The following is a 17,681-nucleotide window of genomic DNA, read 5'->3' on the forward strand; positions in this document are numbered from 1 at the left end:
TTCCATTTTATGGATTTATTGTAAATTATTTAATCAAAACTTTTATATATTTTTATCTTTAAAAATATTTTGTTTATTTATTTGAGAGGGAGACAGAGTGAGAGAGAGCATGAGCAGGGGTTGGGGGGCAGATGGAGAGGTAAAAGCAGGGTCCCCACTGAGCAGGGAGCCTCACATGGGGCTCTATGCCAGGACCTGGGGATCATGACCTGAGCTGAAGGCAGATGCTTAACTGACTGAGCCACCCAGGCACCCCTAATCAAACTTTTAGTTGATGGGGATTTGTGTTATTTCTTCTGATCCTCTTTCTTTTCTGTATTGGATATCTGATGAACTTCCAATTTAAATGTTCGTGAAAATATATAACAAAAGCAAAATGGTGTAATATTTTCCCCTGTTTGCAAATATTGTCCTGAAGTTTATGAAGTAATGAAGCTTCAAAAGGAACAATTTTTTTTTCAAATTTTTGTTCTGTTGATAATATAAAAAGAAATGAGAGAAGATGTCAGTGGTATGAGAGAAGATGCCGACAGGTAGATTTGTCCGTTACATAATCAACTGGTGTCTCAGGAAGTGTCCTACACTATAGATTACTCTTCCCTTTCGACGAGTTTCCTGCCCACCAGGAACACGCTGTGGAGAGGTGGACCTAGGCTGTTGACTCTGCCCCCTTCTCTTTGAGAAAATAATAATTCTGAATGCATGGCATCTAACCACCAGACCCCAAATTAGTTTTATTATTTTTCTGGGAGACTGAAAAGATACTCATGCCAATGGGGGTAAGCTCCCCTGCTGGGTCTGCTGGATCAGATTCCCTGATGTTCCTTTGAACGTGGAAACCCATGAAGAGGAAACAGGCAAAGAAGGGTGTGGTATGTGCTAGAACCTGTGGCAAATAAGACTAAAAACCAAACAAACTCAGGATATACAAAGTGAAGATATTCTGAAAAGGTAACCTGCAAGGGAAGCCACACGTGGTGATGTTGATATGGAAACCGAAGCTCAACTCAGAGCATACAGAGGAGGTGGGCATAACGTGCCTAAGAGCCCCCATCTGCAGGCGGGGCTGTCACTTCCTTTCCACCTCCGAGGCCTGATTTCACGTGGTCACCATGTCAGAGTTTTGTAATAGCTATTGTCATTTCAATCCTCTCTCATTCTAAGAGCAAGAAAATGTTCTTTACATGAAAATCTGATGATATCACTCTCTTTCTAAAAATCCTTTAATGTGTACTGTATGGTGACTAACATAACATAATAAAAAATAAAAATAAATAAATAAAAATCCTTTAATGATACTCTGTTGCTTAAAAAACCAAAATCCAAATTCCTTAGGTGAATATCCAAAATTGTATTACTGATTTGTTTTAATCAATGGCTTTACTCTCTCTCCCATCAGTCTCTAACTTAGGTCCCAACTACAACCATATCTCTCTGCTTCTAATTCTCGATCTTGTCTTGCTCTTCCAAGGAATGAATGAAAATATCTGTATAGGTCAGTGGTTCTCCACCGGAGGGGATTTTGCTCCCCCCTCTCCCAGAGGACATTTGGCAAGGTTTAGAGACTTTTTTTCTTGTTGTCACAGTCGCCCATGACAAAGTCTTCTCTGGTCCCAAATGCCAAAAGTGCTACTGTTAAAAAAAATATAGAGCAATCTCGTCTGAAGCCTGTTGATCATTTCTCTGAGCCTTTAGAAACTTGCTACAAGGAGGAACAAGTTTCAGCTTAAGCGAGCACCACAGTGGAAACAGATTTATTAGGAGAAAGATTTTTGCCCACCCTGGGCATTCAAATCAGTGGCAAAATCAGTGGTACTCTTGCCAATCTGCAAAGCCAATTTTCTCCCTTCGGTCAAAGTGAGTTTGAGAACTAGGAGTAAGTATATTCACCAGGAGCCAGGTCACAGCCTCTGCTCGACACAAGGAAGACTGCCCTCTGGAGCCAGAGCTCCAGAGAATAGAATTGCTTCCATGGAGACCAGGAGGCTGGGTCAAGCCTCCAGGCCTGTTGCTTAAAGACCAAAACTACAAGGTCAAGAGACCAAATTAGGGACCTTAACAAGATCTCCAGTAGTGCCCAATAGCTGATAGATGAAAGGACCAGAATTTTTAAAAACTTCATCAAATTCTTATTTGACAGAAAATTCTAACTTCTTTATTGGTGATGTATCGAGTTACTAAGTCATGCCATGTCTTATTTGTGTGCTGTATATGGAGTGGAACCAAGTGTTCAACAACACATAAAATCAGTGAAGCTGTTGTGAGCTTAGATTAATTAGCAGAAAGTCTTTATTTACCTTAAAAAAGGAAATATTTCTGAAAGCTTATTTCAAATGCGGTAGTTTTGGTAAAAATCTTTGCAGTCATATACTTTAAAAATCCACAAATCATCACTTTCTCGTTTAGTTGAAGGCTCATCAATGAGGTTCTAATGTCCATAGTCTCAGTGTCAGGAGAGCTATCAGGGTTTTGGGTCACTGCTGTTGATCCTTGCCCTCGGGATGTTTTTTCCTGTGAGCCTGTACTAGTTTCTCCCTCCACAGTAAGTTCACGTGCCTCAGTAGGCAAGTTCCTTGGCCACCTTGCAAGAATTATTAGCCCTGTCCTTTTGTTCTTTTTCTGAAGTAAATTACAGGGACCAGGAGTGGGATGTGGGTTGATAACATCTGTCTTACAGAACCGATATCAGACATGAGATTAAGAGGTAAGGAACTAGGACCCCTGGATGGCGGCAGGATGCTGAGGACGGCGTGTAACCTGGAGAAGTTTCAACCACCTCCTCAAGAAGTTTTGAGGCCCATTCGGTTCCTGCCCTAACCACCACATACTTTGCTAATCATATAGAAACTGTTCCTAGGCCCAAAAGGGCATGGCAGACTTGGAACAGATTTCCTGCCTTCCCGTTGGGCTGCCCTTGCGGTAATAAAGCTTTCCATGGCTCAAACCTGCTGACTCAGAGATTGGCTCACTGTGTTTTGGGAACAGGAGTCTGATTTCAAGGTTCTGTAACACACTGAGTTAAGGGGAAGGGTCCGTGGGGCGCCTGGGTGGCACAGCGGTTGAGCGTCTGCCTTCGGCTCAGGGCATGATCCCGGCGTTATGGGATCGAGCCCCACATCGGGCTCCTCTGCTGTGAGCCTGCTTCTTCCTCTCCCACTCCCTCTGCTTGTGTTCCCTCTCTCGCTGGCTATCTCTATCTCTGTTGAATAAATAAATAAAATCTTTAAAAAAAAAAAAAAGGGGAAGGGTCCGTGTAGCTGGTTTGTGTTAGGTGGTTTTTTCTTTCTTTCTTTCTTTCTTTCTTTCTTTCTTTCTTTCTTTCTTTCTTTCTTCTTTCTTTCTCTTTCTTTCTTTCTTTCTTTCTTTCTTTCTTTCTTTCTTTCTTTCTTTCTCTCTCTCTCTCTTTCTTTCTTTCTTTCTTTCTTTCTTTCTTTCTTTCTTTCTACAATAATTTTGTGAGGAGGTGATGTAGGACTCAAGAGGAGTTATACTTCTTTCTCATAGACTCGAAAATATTAAGTGGTAAAGTTGAGATTCAGAGCTAGGACTTTCCCAACTTCAAAATTCCCGTTCTTTCTTCTAATTCAATATATTTACATTGCTTCAAAAATTCATTCCTTTATTTACTTACCATCTCATTAGTGGATTTATATTCTTTTAAGGATTCTTCTGTTTTCCATCTTTCTGATTTAACAGTCTGTGAGGACAAAGTCTCTTCTCTGATAGCACTACTTAGAAACAACCCAGGGAAGAACTCCAGGCCCAGCCTGGGGGTGTCAGGTGGCTGGGGAAGGGAAGGTGGGCATAGTTACTAGAAGAAGAGAGGCGGGGGTCATGGACCCTGGGCTACTGGAGACGTTACTACTTTGATTTGTGTCTACTACACCTGTGTGCCACATGACCTTCCCACCGCACAATCTCCAGTCTGTGTCACTTAAACAGAATGTTAACAGACAGAGGCTGATCCATGTTCCTATGAAAAAACAACTTTCTAGTACCAAATGTCTGAGACTACGACAAAGATAGTAATATTTCTGATGCTGTTTTTTTTTTTGTTTTTTTGTTTTTTGTCAGGAAATAGTTGTTGGTGCCTGAAGGGTCATATGGTTCAGCCACATCTTGACACGTGAACTTGTCCTAACCAAATGTCAACCAAGATGGAATTACTTATTTCATTCTATCCAGTGTCTGTGTCCAGGTTGCCCTGATAAAGTTTCCAATATACTGTAGTGATATGTGTTGTCACAGAAGGAGCACTTGTCTAAGAAGGCTTTGTGACATTTTTAGAGGAAAGTTCCCCCTGTGTTCCCCCTCCCTGGTTAGGAGCCTGGGGAAGCAGGGCAATTGGGACTGGGGTGTGTTGTTTTGGGAAGTGCACTTTGCTCTCATCATTTACTCAACAGCTATTTATTGGGTGCCCAGTATGTGCTAGACACTGTTCCAGGGGCTTGGGGTATATCTGTGAGCAGAACAGACAAAAATACCTGCCCTACTTGAGTTAACGTTCTACTAGGCTGGAGACAGAGCATAAACAACAAACAAAAGAGTCAACTATATAACGTGTTAGAATATGTTAGAATGTTAGAAGATTCTGTAATATGTGGTACAGAAAAATAAAAAGATAATCAGGGTAAGAAATGTTGGAGGGTGTTACATTTTTAAGTAGAAGATGATGTTTGACCAAGGGCTTGAGGGAGGTAGGGAAGTTATCCATTGTATCTGGAGAAGAATGTATCAGGCAGAGGGTACAGCCAGTGCATGAGACAGAAGTAGGCATGGTGTGTAACTTACAACAGCAAGGAGGCCATTGACTAGGAAAGAGATGAGGTCAAGGAGTAATGGAGGCCAGATCATTACCCTGAGGGAAATGGGAAGCCACTGGAAGATTGTGCTGAGAGGCATGACATGATCTTACATACATTTTGAAAGGACAACTAGGGGCACCAGGGTGGCTCAGTCGTTAAGCGTCTGCCTTCGGCTCAGGGCGTGATCCCAGAGTTCTGGGATCGAGCCCTGCATTGGGCTCCTCCGCTGGGAGCCTGCTTCTTCCTCTCCCACTCCCCCTACTTGTGTTCCCTCTCTCACTGGCTGTCTCTCTCTCTGTCAAATGATAAATAAAATATTTTTAATGATTTTTTATTATGTTAGTCACCATACAGTACATTCCCGGTTTCCGATGTAAAGTTCGATGATTCATTAGTTGCGTATAACACCCAGTGCACCATGCAATACGTGCCCTCCTTACTACCCATCACGGGTCTATCCCATTCCCCCAACCCCCTCCCCTCTGAGGCCCTCAGTTTGTTTCTCAGAGTCCATAGTCTCTCATGTTTCATTCCCCCTTCTGATTACCCCCCTTTCTTTATCCCTTTCTTCCCCTACCGATCATCCTAGTTCTTATGTTCTATAGATGAGAGAAATCATATGATAATTGTCCTTCTCTGCTTGAGTTATTTCACTTAGCATTATCTCCTCCAGTGCCGTCCATGTTGTAGCAAATGTTGAGAATTTGTTCTTTCTGATAGCTGAGTAATATTCCATTGTATATATGGACCACAACTTCTTAATCCAGTCATCCGTTGAAGGGCTTCTCAGCTCCTTCCACGATTTAGCTATTGTGGACAATGCTGCTAAATAAAATCTTAAAAAAAAAAAAGAGAGAGAGAAGAAAAAAAAAAAGGACAATTCTGGCCACTCTGTGGAGAATAAACTGTTGGGGGGGCAGGGGAGAACTTAAAATAGCAGTAGTGTAGGGAGGAGGTGATGATGACACAGGTTGGGGTGGCGGGGAGATTCTGGACATATTTTGAAGGTAGACTTGACAGGATTTCCTGGTGAATTGCAAGGAGGTCATGAGTGACAGAGTCCTAGATAACATCACACTTTTGGTCAGAGGGTTTGACTGCTGAGATCGGGTATGATCAGGTGGTGAGATTGCAACTGAATTTTAAAAAGTTATTATAATATTTGTTCGTCCATAAAGAAAAAATTGGAACAATAAAAATACATTGGTACCAAGTTATTAGTCTGTGAAGTGCTACCTCGAAGCTGCAGGACTGGAGGTGAGATTTTCATATTTAGGCAATAAGAAGGGTCTGCCTTGCAGATTGGTGGTGTGCTGGGAGATCATTATGTCCAAAGCAGCTCTGCCCAAAGAGGAGAGAAGGGCTGGATGAGCAGATAGGAGAGGAGCAGTTTCTGTAGGGATGTGGGCTCTGGGTTCTCTGGATGCCCTGTCTCACCACGGGGGACACCTACGCTCAAATTGTGCTTTGTGTCTGTCCTCTCTCTCTGGGCTTTGAGACCCCTGATGGCAAGGACTCAGTCTTGTCTTTTTAAAGTCATGATAAAAGGGACAACATGAAAACTACCATTTTAACTATTTTTAAGGACACAGAAGACCTGAGCCTTGATTACCATTGAAGCCACAGTGCCTGGCACGTATGAGCACGCAGTAAACTCTTCCGGAACAAATGATGGACAGATGCCTGGGAAGGGAGTGAGACAATGGTGTCTGCTGGTGTATAGCAAGTCAAGTCTGGGTCAGGGAAGGGCGCAAGGGCAGGAAGGTGGCTTTGCCCAGGGTCTCGGCTCTCTGCCATGCCCTGCGGTTCGGATCTGAGCTTGGGGTGGGGAGGGTTTAATCTCCTCTTTCTTTCCACTTGCACCTGTGAGGCTTACTTCTGTCAACTTGGCTGGTGCCCAGATGTTTAGTCCCATAAGGATTCTGTGAGAATGTTTTTGGGTGACATTAACATTTACGTTGTTGGTGGAGGTTGAGTAAAGCAGGTTGCCCAGCACACTGGGCGTGGGCCTCCTCCAATCAGCCGGAAGCCTGAATAGAACAAACGACGGTCTTCCCCTTAGCGGGAGCAAGAGACAGTCCTGCTGCAGATGCCTGGGGACTTGAGCTGCAAGTCGGCTCTTCCCGAGGGGTCCAGCCTGCCCTCCACCCTGCAGAGTCTGGTCTTGCCTCCGAAACTACGGAAAAGGAATCTTCTCCTCTCTGTACACACATCCTGTTCTGTTTCTTCAGAGAACCCTGATCAATACACACCCTTATTCTCTCTGTGTCTCTCACGTTGACATGCATACCTGCTGCCTTGCAGGTTGAGGGCACAAATACAGCTGAAGAGACTTAAATCAAACGCTTCTAAAGAAGACCTTTGGCGTTGGCGGATAATGAAAGGCATAGGGCTTCAGAGGGGAGGGGGATGAGGGACTGGGATAGACTGGTGATGGGTAGTAAGAAGGGCACATATTGCATGGTGCACTGGGTGTTATACGCAACTAATCAATCATCGAACCTTGCATCAGAAACCAGNACTGGTTGGGGAAAAAAAAAAAAAAAAAAAAAAAAAAAAAAAAAAAAAAAAAGGCAGGCATAGCCCAGTGCTGCTTGGCCGGAGACGTGCGGGGTGACTTGAGGAATTCGGCTGGTTTGCATGGCACTGCTTCTACCGCAGATGCCTCAGAAAGAGGCCCGTGAGAGGGCGGCCCCTCCCTGGCTCAGGGCAGCCTGTCTAGTAACTGCAGTCGAACGTTTTCATTCTGGGGAGAATCTCATAGCGGTGCCCCCTCTGCTCGCTTCCCCCCTGCGGTGTCTTGTGCCCTCCTTCTTGGTGGTTTTTAAAAATGTGTTTAGAATTTCAAGGAGCTCAAACTCTGAAGATACTGGATTTGGATACACTGCAAATGCTTTTTGGTTTTAGAGTTCAAATGGGGACAGTATAAACCAGCTTTCTATATTAGTTGAAATGGAAGCCTGAGAGGGGAAAAAACCCCACCAGCCGCAGTTTGGACCAACGACGTTCAGAAGGCTGGACTGTTCTAGTCCCTCTGCGGCCACCGCCCTTCATTCTCCACCACTGGTCTTCCTTAGAGGCGTGTGATTGAAGTCTCTACCGCTGCGCTCTGCTTAGCCCCTCCCCCGGCAGGGCCGCAGGTGTGCGAGCAAATGTGGGAGAGAGGCCCTCCAGGACCCAGCAGGATGGCAGCCTGAGCGGCGCTCAGGGTCCCCCGGGCTCCCTCGTCTCCGCAGTCCCGTCGGGCTGAAGGCCCCGTGCTGTTGCACGGCGCGGGAGAAGCGACGGCAAGCTCCGCCTGTGTCCAGTGAGGCGGGTCTCCGCCACAGTAACTGCCCAGGCCGACCGGGCCCGTGCGGGGTCAGGGGGCTGCCGTGAGCCGTGCGGTGCCGGCGGCAGCGGCGTGTGCGGGGTCAGGGGGCTGCCGTGCCGTGCGGTGCCGACGCGGGGCCCGTGCGGGGTCAGGGGGCTGCCGTGAGCCGTGCGGTGCCGGCGGCAGCGGCGTGTGCGGCAGCGCGAGCGGCGCGGTGAGTCGGCCGAGGCCCCGCTGCGAGGACCCTCTCGGCGGTGGCGCAGGTGCTCTGTCAGGCGCGGGCAATGGAAGGCTTTCGCGGTTGGCACTCATTTGACGGTGCTGCCCCTTGGGGGCCTGCATGGCTCCCCCGCCCGCCTGCCTCGGTGTCTCCTGCTGGGATTTCTCCTGAAAGGAGTTGCAGGCACGGCCCCCCCGACTCCAGTTTGCAGAGTAGGAGACGGAGGCCTGGAGAAGGTTCCTGAAGTCATCCCGGTGATTTAACAACAGAATGGCAGTGGCATCCGGGTCAAGGGCGGAGAGCCCTTATTCGCCCACGGTTTGAAACGGTGTTAAAGCAGTGGGACGAATCCGTGTCCTGGTCCCTGCCCTGCCACCAGTTAGCAGCCACAGCTGGACCACTGTGCCTCACTGTGCCTCACTGACCCTCAGTTTCCTCATCTTCTGTCATTTGCCGTGTGCTAAGCAAAGCCGTTTTCTTCATTGCACGTACATCAAGCCATTGAATCCTCAGAACAATCCAATGAGATAGGTACTATTGTCATCCCCATTTTATTTTATTTTATTTTTTATTTATTTATTTTTTTAAAGATTTTTTATTTATTTGACAGAGCTAGAGACAGCCAGCTACAGAGGGAACACAAGCAGGGGGAGTGGGAGAGGAAGAAGCAGGCTCATAGCAGAAGAGCCTGATGTGGGGCTCGATCCCAGAATGCAGGGATCACGCCCTGAGCCGAAGGCAGATGCTTAACCGCTGTGCCACCCAGGCGCCCCTATTTTATTTTTTAGAGAGCGGGCATGAGCGGGTGGGAGGATGGGAAGGGGCAGAGGGAGAAGGAGAGAGAGAACCCTAAGCAGACTCCATGCCCAGCATGGAGCCAGATGCTGGGCTTGATCTCACGACCCTGAGATCATGACCGGAGCTGAAATCAAGAGTCAGACACTTAACTGACTGAGCCACCCAGGCGCCCCTCACCCCCATTTTAAAGATGAGAAAAACCAAGGCACAGAGAGTTGGTCCTGTGGCTAATAAGTGATAGAGCCAGATAGAAACCCAGGCAGTTCGGCTCCAGAACTCTTGCTCTTAGTCGCTGGGCTAGGTGTGCCCTGAGACCCTGGTTGTCAACTTACTGATGGGAAAGTTCTGTGACAGAATCCTTAAAATTCACCAGGTAGTGTAGGACAAAAGACTTGTTTGTTAAAACAATTGTTTTTCTTTTTTTTCTTTGTCAAGTTTTTATTTAAATTCCAGTTAGTGAACATACAATGTAATTTTAGTTTCACGTGTAGAATTTTGTATTCAGCACTTCCATACAACACTCGATGCTGATCACAAGTGCCCTCTTTAATCCCCATCACCTATTTTACCCACCTCCCCTTTCATAACCATCAGTTTACTCTCTCTAGTTAAGAGTCTGTTTTCCGGTTTTCCCCTCTTTAAAACAACTGTTTTTTCAAGGCAAAACAAATAAATAAAAAAGTAGAGGAGAATCGACAGGTTCAAAGATATAAGAGACATACCAACCAATTATAATGCTTGCACTTTATTTGGGTCCTGTTTCAAATAAACAGATTGGAAAAAAAGACAATTAGGGAAATGCGAACTGCATTTTTGATGATATTAAGGGATTATTGTTGGTGTAATAATGATACATGGCTTTGTCCAAAAGAAAAAAAAATAAAATGCTTACCTTTTAGAGAGATAGATGCTGATATATTTACAGATTATATGCTGTCTGAGATTTGCTTCAAAATAATCAGGAGGATGGAAGTGAGTGGGGATATAGACAGAACAAGATCCCCATGTTTAATAATAGTTGAAGCTGGATGATGAGTGCATTTGAGTTCATTCTACTCTCTACTTTGGTTTGGAACTGTCCATTATAAAAAGTTAAAACAATCACCCTGTTTGAATTTTTGTTGTATTCTCTCAGAAATGTTGAAAGCACTGTGGACCTATGTCACAGGACTAGTGGGAAGAACCACAGTCCATAGGGGGAGAATGGGTGGAACACTGCTTAGACGATCCCCCTTCCAAGAGTGTAACTTATTTGAGGATGACCCCCAGGTCCACGTGGCAGACACTTAGTAGATTCTTCTGGACTGCATGAAGGCATGAGCATATGAATGAATGAATGTGAATGACTGGTGTACAGCAAGTTAGAGAACGATTCTGTCATGAGATCAGGAAGAGAATCTAATTTCGGGGCCAAATATAATGACAAATGATTCTGTATGCTTCTCATTTAAACAAATTGTGTATTTGAGGGCAGCTTTATCAACCACAATCATAATAAGGACTAAGATACTCCTCCACCATTCCCTTTTATCCTCATAGACAAATGCACACGAGATTTACTAACACAAAAATCTTTATTCTAGAGTGATGTTCCCATCGCCACAGTTAGCAGAGCCCATGCTCTGCTCTGAGCTCTAGTGCCATGTCTTGCTTGCCCATCTCAGAATCATCCCAATTCTTCTACTTATCTAACCCTGAGTTCCCTCTGAGGAACCGGCATTATTATTCGCCTGGCTCCGGGATTATCTGTAACCTATGCCTGCCAGTCATAACATAGCATTCTTATGGCCACAGAAATTGTTTCAGGATGGGCATTTGACGGATGTCAAGTCAACCAGGCCCAGTAAAAATGAATCCTGGGACTTCTGTATGAGTGACCAGAAAAGAGGCACACATCTTCCTTTGAACTTGAAGTTGGGAAGAGATATGCCTACCTGAGGGGAGGGCCTGCCTGATAAAGCAGAGTGGAGAGATATCAGATTACGATGACATGAGTTTGAACCGCTGGGTCCAGCTCTACCTGAGGCCATAGTGGACTGCATGTGGTTTGCTGAAACCCTGAAATATAAGCACACTATCTCATAGTAGCAAAGCACATATGGAATGAAGATTCTATTTTAAGCCCAGTGTTGCTAGGAAAGAAGAACCATTCATTTCTATTCTCTTGTATTTATTTACAAACTATAGATGTGGACAGAGCAGAAAATTGTCTCCATTCCGGTGGCTGCGTAAGGCACTGACAGAGATGAGAATCAGTGTATGCATCATTCCATGCGTTCTTCCTGAGCGCTGAGGGCAACCAGGCCACTAGACAGACTCCTGAGCAGGTGAAACCTATGGATGCTTGAATGTCTTGCCCCTGTATGTGGTAAGGTGACTTCATCCTGAGTGCTCAGTGGCCAGGTTTATGCTTGGTGCTAGCATCAGACAGATCCAGATTGTGGTGATGAGTAACTCTGGGCTTTCCCCAGCTTCAGACACGGGATGAGGTCACATTGTATCCTTGAGCCTCTAAATGCCCCCATCGGAGCACCTAAACGGCATGACTGAAACCTAGCCTGTGAGTCCTGGGAATGTTCAATAGTAATTCAACATTTAGTGAATCCCAATCTCTGGGTTTGGTGTTACAGATCAGAGTTGACAATGTATCTCTTTGTATAACGATGAGAATATACATCATTATTTCAGCGGTGAGAGCTTGGACAAGTTACTGAACTTTTCTGTTTAATTCCCTCACCCTTTCATAAAACGAGAATAATAATAGTTCTTACTTCGTAGGGTTGGGAGGTTAAATAAGTTAATAGGTTTTAAGGACTTTGAATAGAAATTGGCACCTTGTAAACGTTAACTATCATTATTACTGAAAAATAATAATTTTCTGCCTCAGATATTTCCTCTAGAACCTGGATATCTGAAACAAGACAAAGAGAAAGCAAAAATATGAGGATTTATGAAAATTGTGAAATGTTCTGTAAGAGTGTGAAACCTCTCAGGTATAAGACTTTGAAGTCATGTGTTTTAGTTCTGAAGTATTGAGTCAGTTGGAAAGCTTGACTGGAAGCTTCTTTTTTTCCTTTTTTTAAAAAAAGATTTTATTTATTTATTTGAGAGAGAGAGAGGGAGAGGGAGAGCTCAGAAGGAGAAGCAGACTCCTCACTGAGCAGAGGGCCCAATGTGGGGCTTAATCCCAGGACCCTGAGATCATGACCTGAGCTGAAGGCAGGTGCTTAACCGACTGAGCCACCCAGGCGCCCCTTGACTGAAAGTTTCTTAACAGAGGATGAAGTTATTGTTTTTTTTCCCCTAGGGTTCTGCTAGGTGACCAATCACAGGCAAGCTAACTACAATCTTGTAACCACACCTACCCAGACAGTGGTTTCTGTACATCTCAACAGCTAAGCTGGTAGGGGTTTGAGAGTTCTTTGGGATATCCAGGCGGCACAGGAAGTGGTAGTAATTCTAGACTTGGATCCAACTTTAGCCAATGTCTCAAGGAGATGATGAGGGCTGATAACAAGCAACCCCTAGGTTTTCAGAGATGAAATGGTTTTGATTTACATTTGTAGAATGCCATTGTTATAATTTTGTCCCTCCCTTTTTTCCTTCCTCTTCTCCTTTTCTGTGTTTCACAGGAAGTAATAACCACTTTTTACCAGTTTGACATATATCCTTTCATTCCTTTTTCTGTATGTTTGCACACACACCTAGAAACTGTTTTGTAGAAGGGTTTTTAAAAATTTTATATAAATGGGGTATTTTGAGTTGCCATCTAAATTCTTTTTTTTAAAGATATTATTTATTTGAGAGAGAGAGCACAAAGAGGAGCAGAGGAGGAGGGAGAGGGACAAGCAGGCTCCACGCTGAGTGCAGAGCCGGATGTGGGGCTCCATCCCGGGACCCTGAGACCATGACCTGAGCTGAAACCAAGAGTTGGACGCTCAACTGACTGAGTCACTCAGGTGCCCCTAAATTACTTCTTTTCACTTAAAATGCCTTTTCTTTCCATGCCAATACATGTAGATTGATCTCTTTTTTTCAATTGTTGCTTATTATTGCATTATCTGGGTACACCATAGTTTATCATCACTTGACAGAATTTGAGTTGCTTTCCATTTTTTGCTCTGGCAATCCTTCCATAGCCCTCTTTGGGCACACATGGAGCTTTTTTTTTTTTTTTTTTTTTTTTTTTGCCGTAAGGTACATTTAAAAATGGCTTGCTGAAACTGTTTTTGGATTTAAATTATAGAACGCATTTTCATTTCACTCTAAAATTTCCCAGTCCCTATGGGGCCTTGGTGAGTTTGAGCCTTTGGATAGCCTTATTTTATTGCTGGTTAAAACTGTTTCCTATCTTTTCAACAAAATATGGCCAGATCATGTTGATGGCCACAGAAAGGTGAAATGGACATCTCAGTAAGACATTCTTTTCTCTAAAGACCCATCTCCAAGTGCGTGATAGTGAGAGTGGCAACCAAGACGTTTGTTGAAATCCTCAGGATTTATAAGAAGTAATTTCCTTCAACTGTGTGTAGCCTGGCAACATTTTGGACCGTTATAAAATCAACCTCTTTTGTAAGCACCGGGACCATTCATTTTAAATTGTCTGTTGCGTACACTTTGCTGGCAAGTCTGTAGCTGAATGTCCGTCTCCGCAAGGTGCTCATTAGCTGTATGTGTGGTTAGCACCCTGCACCGCCTGGACACTTCACCAGCTTTGTTTAATAAAACTCTTCTATTTTAAAAAATGCAAGGCCAGATCTGCTGAGTCAGTTGGAATATCTTTCAACTGCACAAGCTCCACCACAGGGATTTGGGAAGTTTATCATCTGACACAAATCTGTTGGGACTCTTCCACTGCCAACTACCACGGAGGAGCTAAGATTAGTCCAAAGGCTATTTGGTGACTCGATACACTGAAACAGTGCTACTCAAAGTAGCTAGGCTGCGAACTCTTTTTTACTGGTCTGGAATGAGATAATGCACTTGTTCCGGAATGTAAACCATTATACTGTTTCATTCTCGGAAAAAGGTCTTGCTATGAAAAAAAATGTTAACTGGAGGGGCGTCTGGATGGCTCAGTTGGTTAAGTGTCTGCCTTTGGCTCAGGCCATGATCTCAGGGTCCTGGGATAAAGTCCTGAATTGGGCTCCTTGCTCATCGGGGAGCCTGCTGCTCCCCTGCTTGTGCTCGCTCTGACAAATAAAATCTGAAAAAAAAAAAAGAGAATCCAGGTCCTGGGACAGAACTTAAAAAAGTGCCCACACTGACAGACTAATGTTTCATTTCGGAACTTTGAGGTTCCATTAGTCTCCCAGTCTTGGCACCTTGATTAATTGCCACAATCCTGCCACATCGCCCACTTCTCTGCATTTGTTAGATACTTGTGTGTCCCTATAGGTTGTGAATACCTTCATCTTATCATTTTTGTATCCCTCACAATAGGATATGGGGCTTTAAAAGCCATAATGTGATGGGTTGTTGCTTTGGATATTAATCTATAAACTTCTCTGTGTGCCAAAGATAAATGTTAGACGACTGAGAATGAAATAAGACTCTGAGAGTGTTGTGGTATGAAGCTGAGCATGGGTGTGGTCCTATAAAGCAGTGCGCAGTGTGGGAGAAGACAGCAGACAGCCCACTCCCCTGAGATGCACTCCTTGCTGTCCCTGGATTACAGTGTTTAGAACTTGTTACTAGTCTGTAACCCCCTTGAGGACAGGAACTGGGTCTTTTCTTTGTTGTTTCTCTAGTGCCCAGCACACTCCCTGACACACAGTTCCTGGCACTTGAAGAATGTGTAGAATTACTTAGAATGTGCTTGATTCTCAGCACTTGCTCTTAAACTGCTGTTGCTAGTAATTCCCATGTGGTTCTTCGATTACAAAGTGTATCTTCTTTTGCTCCTGGATTTCCTGGTCTCGATCTGACATTTTTTTCTTCTTTTTCTATCTCTGCCAGCTCCTGCTTTGCGTCAGGCCCAGTTCTACGACCAGAAGCACAGCAGGGAGGAAGGTAAGAGATGTGACAATTGTTAAAACTGTGGTGAAGTGTGAGGAAGCGATATGAAAGTAAGACCGTGAGGCCTATGGAGGAGGCAGGCAAGGGGTGCAGAGAGCTCATGCCCCACCCAGGCTTGCCTCCAGGAGCTGGAACCTGGCTCCTCTCAGACTACTGAATATCACATTCCCTTCCTTACTCCAATGGAAGAGCCAATTATACCTTTGATCTTCCTACGGATAGAGCAGGTCTTTCTTTGGGCACAGAATCAGGCCCTCAGTAAGCACCGGACTGGACAACAGCTACGATGACTTGTCCACCAGGGAAGCTCATTAAAGATTCAGTGTCTAAGGTTTTATTGGTGGCTGGTCATACAGGCGCCCTGCTTGACACATTCCCAAATTCCAGGCTCCCAGAAGGAAAGCAGGTATTCAGTATACACCATTCTGTTTCTATAAACGGCTTAGGCACAGTGACCGTCTTCTCAGTTTGGAAGGGTGGGAATCCTCTCAAAATTGAAGTCAGCAGATGCCGGCCAAGAGCCAACCTTGTAGGCAGGCCTTGCTAAGGACAGCAGTCTCAGGCCTGCTCTGTTAACTCCTTCTCCACACAAGCTCAGCTTCAGATTTCCTGTGGAGCTGCCTAAGACGCTGCCTTTCCAGCCCTCCGTACAGGACGCAGGAGTGCTAGTCTTCATCGTAGCTCTATTCATGCCACAGAATTCACACAGAGCCTGCAGGAGGACAATGGACTAAGGCAAATTCAACGAAGGAGCCCTGACTACAGATGCTGTGCCAGATGTGACATCTCTGCTAGAGCAGGTTAACATGGCTGTGGGTACATGGTAGGTGACTGCCTATCTGGTGGGCACATGTTTTTCCATCCCTGTAAAACAGGATCACAAACAGTTCACACTCACATGGAATGAACAACAGGCCATGTAACTCTCTTGCTTCTATTAACATAATAGAAAGAGACCCGGACCAGGTAGACATTCTACAGAAAATCACTTAGGTCACCATACTGACGGATTATGCAATCCAATGGCGTGAGCAAGATGTGAGTCATAAATCTGAGACCTGGATAAAGTACATGTGCTCTAGAGGGTGAGATAAAACCCATGCACTTCAGAACCTACTGTATCAGTAAAATTTGGGGGGAGGAGTGTCCAGGGAGCAGGGGCATGCTAGAACAGCCCCTCTGAAGTAAAAGACAAATTATTACAACCTGCATCTCCCACTATGAAGAAGGAAGCACAATTCACACCTAAAAATACTGCTCTCAGCTATTACACTGGGTGACACAAAAGGCTGCCTGTTTGGAGTGAGGCCCAAGCAGGAAAGGGCTCTATGACACATCCATATTGTGGTAAAAGCAGGTGTGCCAGTTGGGTCATCTAACCTAGCAGAACCTATGATGTTAGAGTTACTGGTGGAGGGGGAAAAATGCAGAAGAAATTAAAGCAAAACCACAGCATATATACTCTTTATTCTCTGCTCATTTTATTGAGTAACTGTGTAAAAACCACATACAATACATTACCGGAGAAAATATTTTATTTTCCAAATGAATAATGGATTCTTCACTCCTCAATTATTTCTGTAATTTACCTTTTTATTAAAACTAAATATATATTTTAATACATTTCATCTTTTCTCAAAGACTGTGGTATAATTGTGATTATCTTTAGCAACCAAAGTCTATTTCCAGCGATTTAAACTTGATATGGAGAAAAATGCCATGTCAAGTCCTTTGTACCTGATTTGGTGCTGAGGTTGAACTGGTGTATTGGTTTGTTCCAGGATCCAGAGGCTACTCCAAGCTTTAAAGCAAAGTGAAATTCTTAGGCTGGCCTTGGCTGCTTGGGGAACCTCTGGATGGGGGTAACTGGTTTGCTCTGCACAGGATAGTTTATCCCTGGGCTAGGCTGGAATATCTGGAACAGAGGACTGAGGTATTTATTGTGTCTAGGCATTTGTTTGGGATGGCAGGTGAGAAGAACCCTATTTCTTATGTTAGATTTCTATTGGTAATCATATCTCCATAAGAATAAAGAGCAAATGGGTAGCTCCGGGTCCTTGATGATACCGACATTTTGTTCTCAGTTACCTATTTCTCAGTGATACTAAGCCCAATGACAAAGACAAGGGCTGACTTCACTGTGAATACAAGTGGTAAGAGTGACTGTGGCAACTGTGATCGAGGCACAAACTGGACTTTGACTCTTGGAAAGGTCTCCCAGGCTGGAGTCCTTCTAAGCAGCCAGTGGAGAGCCGGAATTTGGACATACTGTGTTTGGATCTATCCTACTTTTCTCCATTGCCCACTGACTTTAATTTTTATACTCAAAAATAGTTTCCATTTCTATCACAGTACCTACCCCAACTTCCCCTTAGAATGTCCATTATGAATTCAAAATTAAATAACTAAATAAATAGTGGGTAGCTAATGAGATTTTTTTCTAGATAGTAAAAAGTTACGACCTCACTGTTTCTTCTTAGCATAATGCTGACCTCTGAAATGTGGGAAGATTCCCTTTTAGAGGGGA

The sequence above is a fragment of the Ailuropoda melanoleuca genome, chromosome 11 (assembly GCF_002007445.2).
Source record: "Ailuropoda melanoleuca isolate Jingjing chromosome 11, ASM200744v2, whole genome shotgun sequence".
Lineage (NCBI taxonomy): Eukaryota > Metazoa > Chordata > Mammalia > Carnivora > Ursidae > Ailuropoda > Ailuropoda melanoleuca.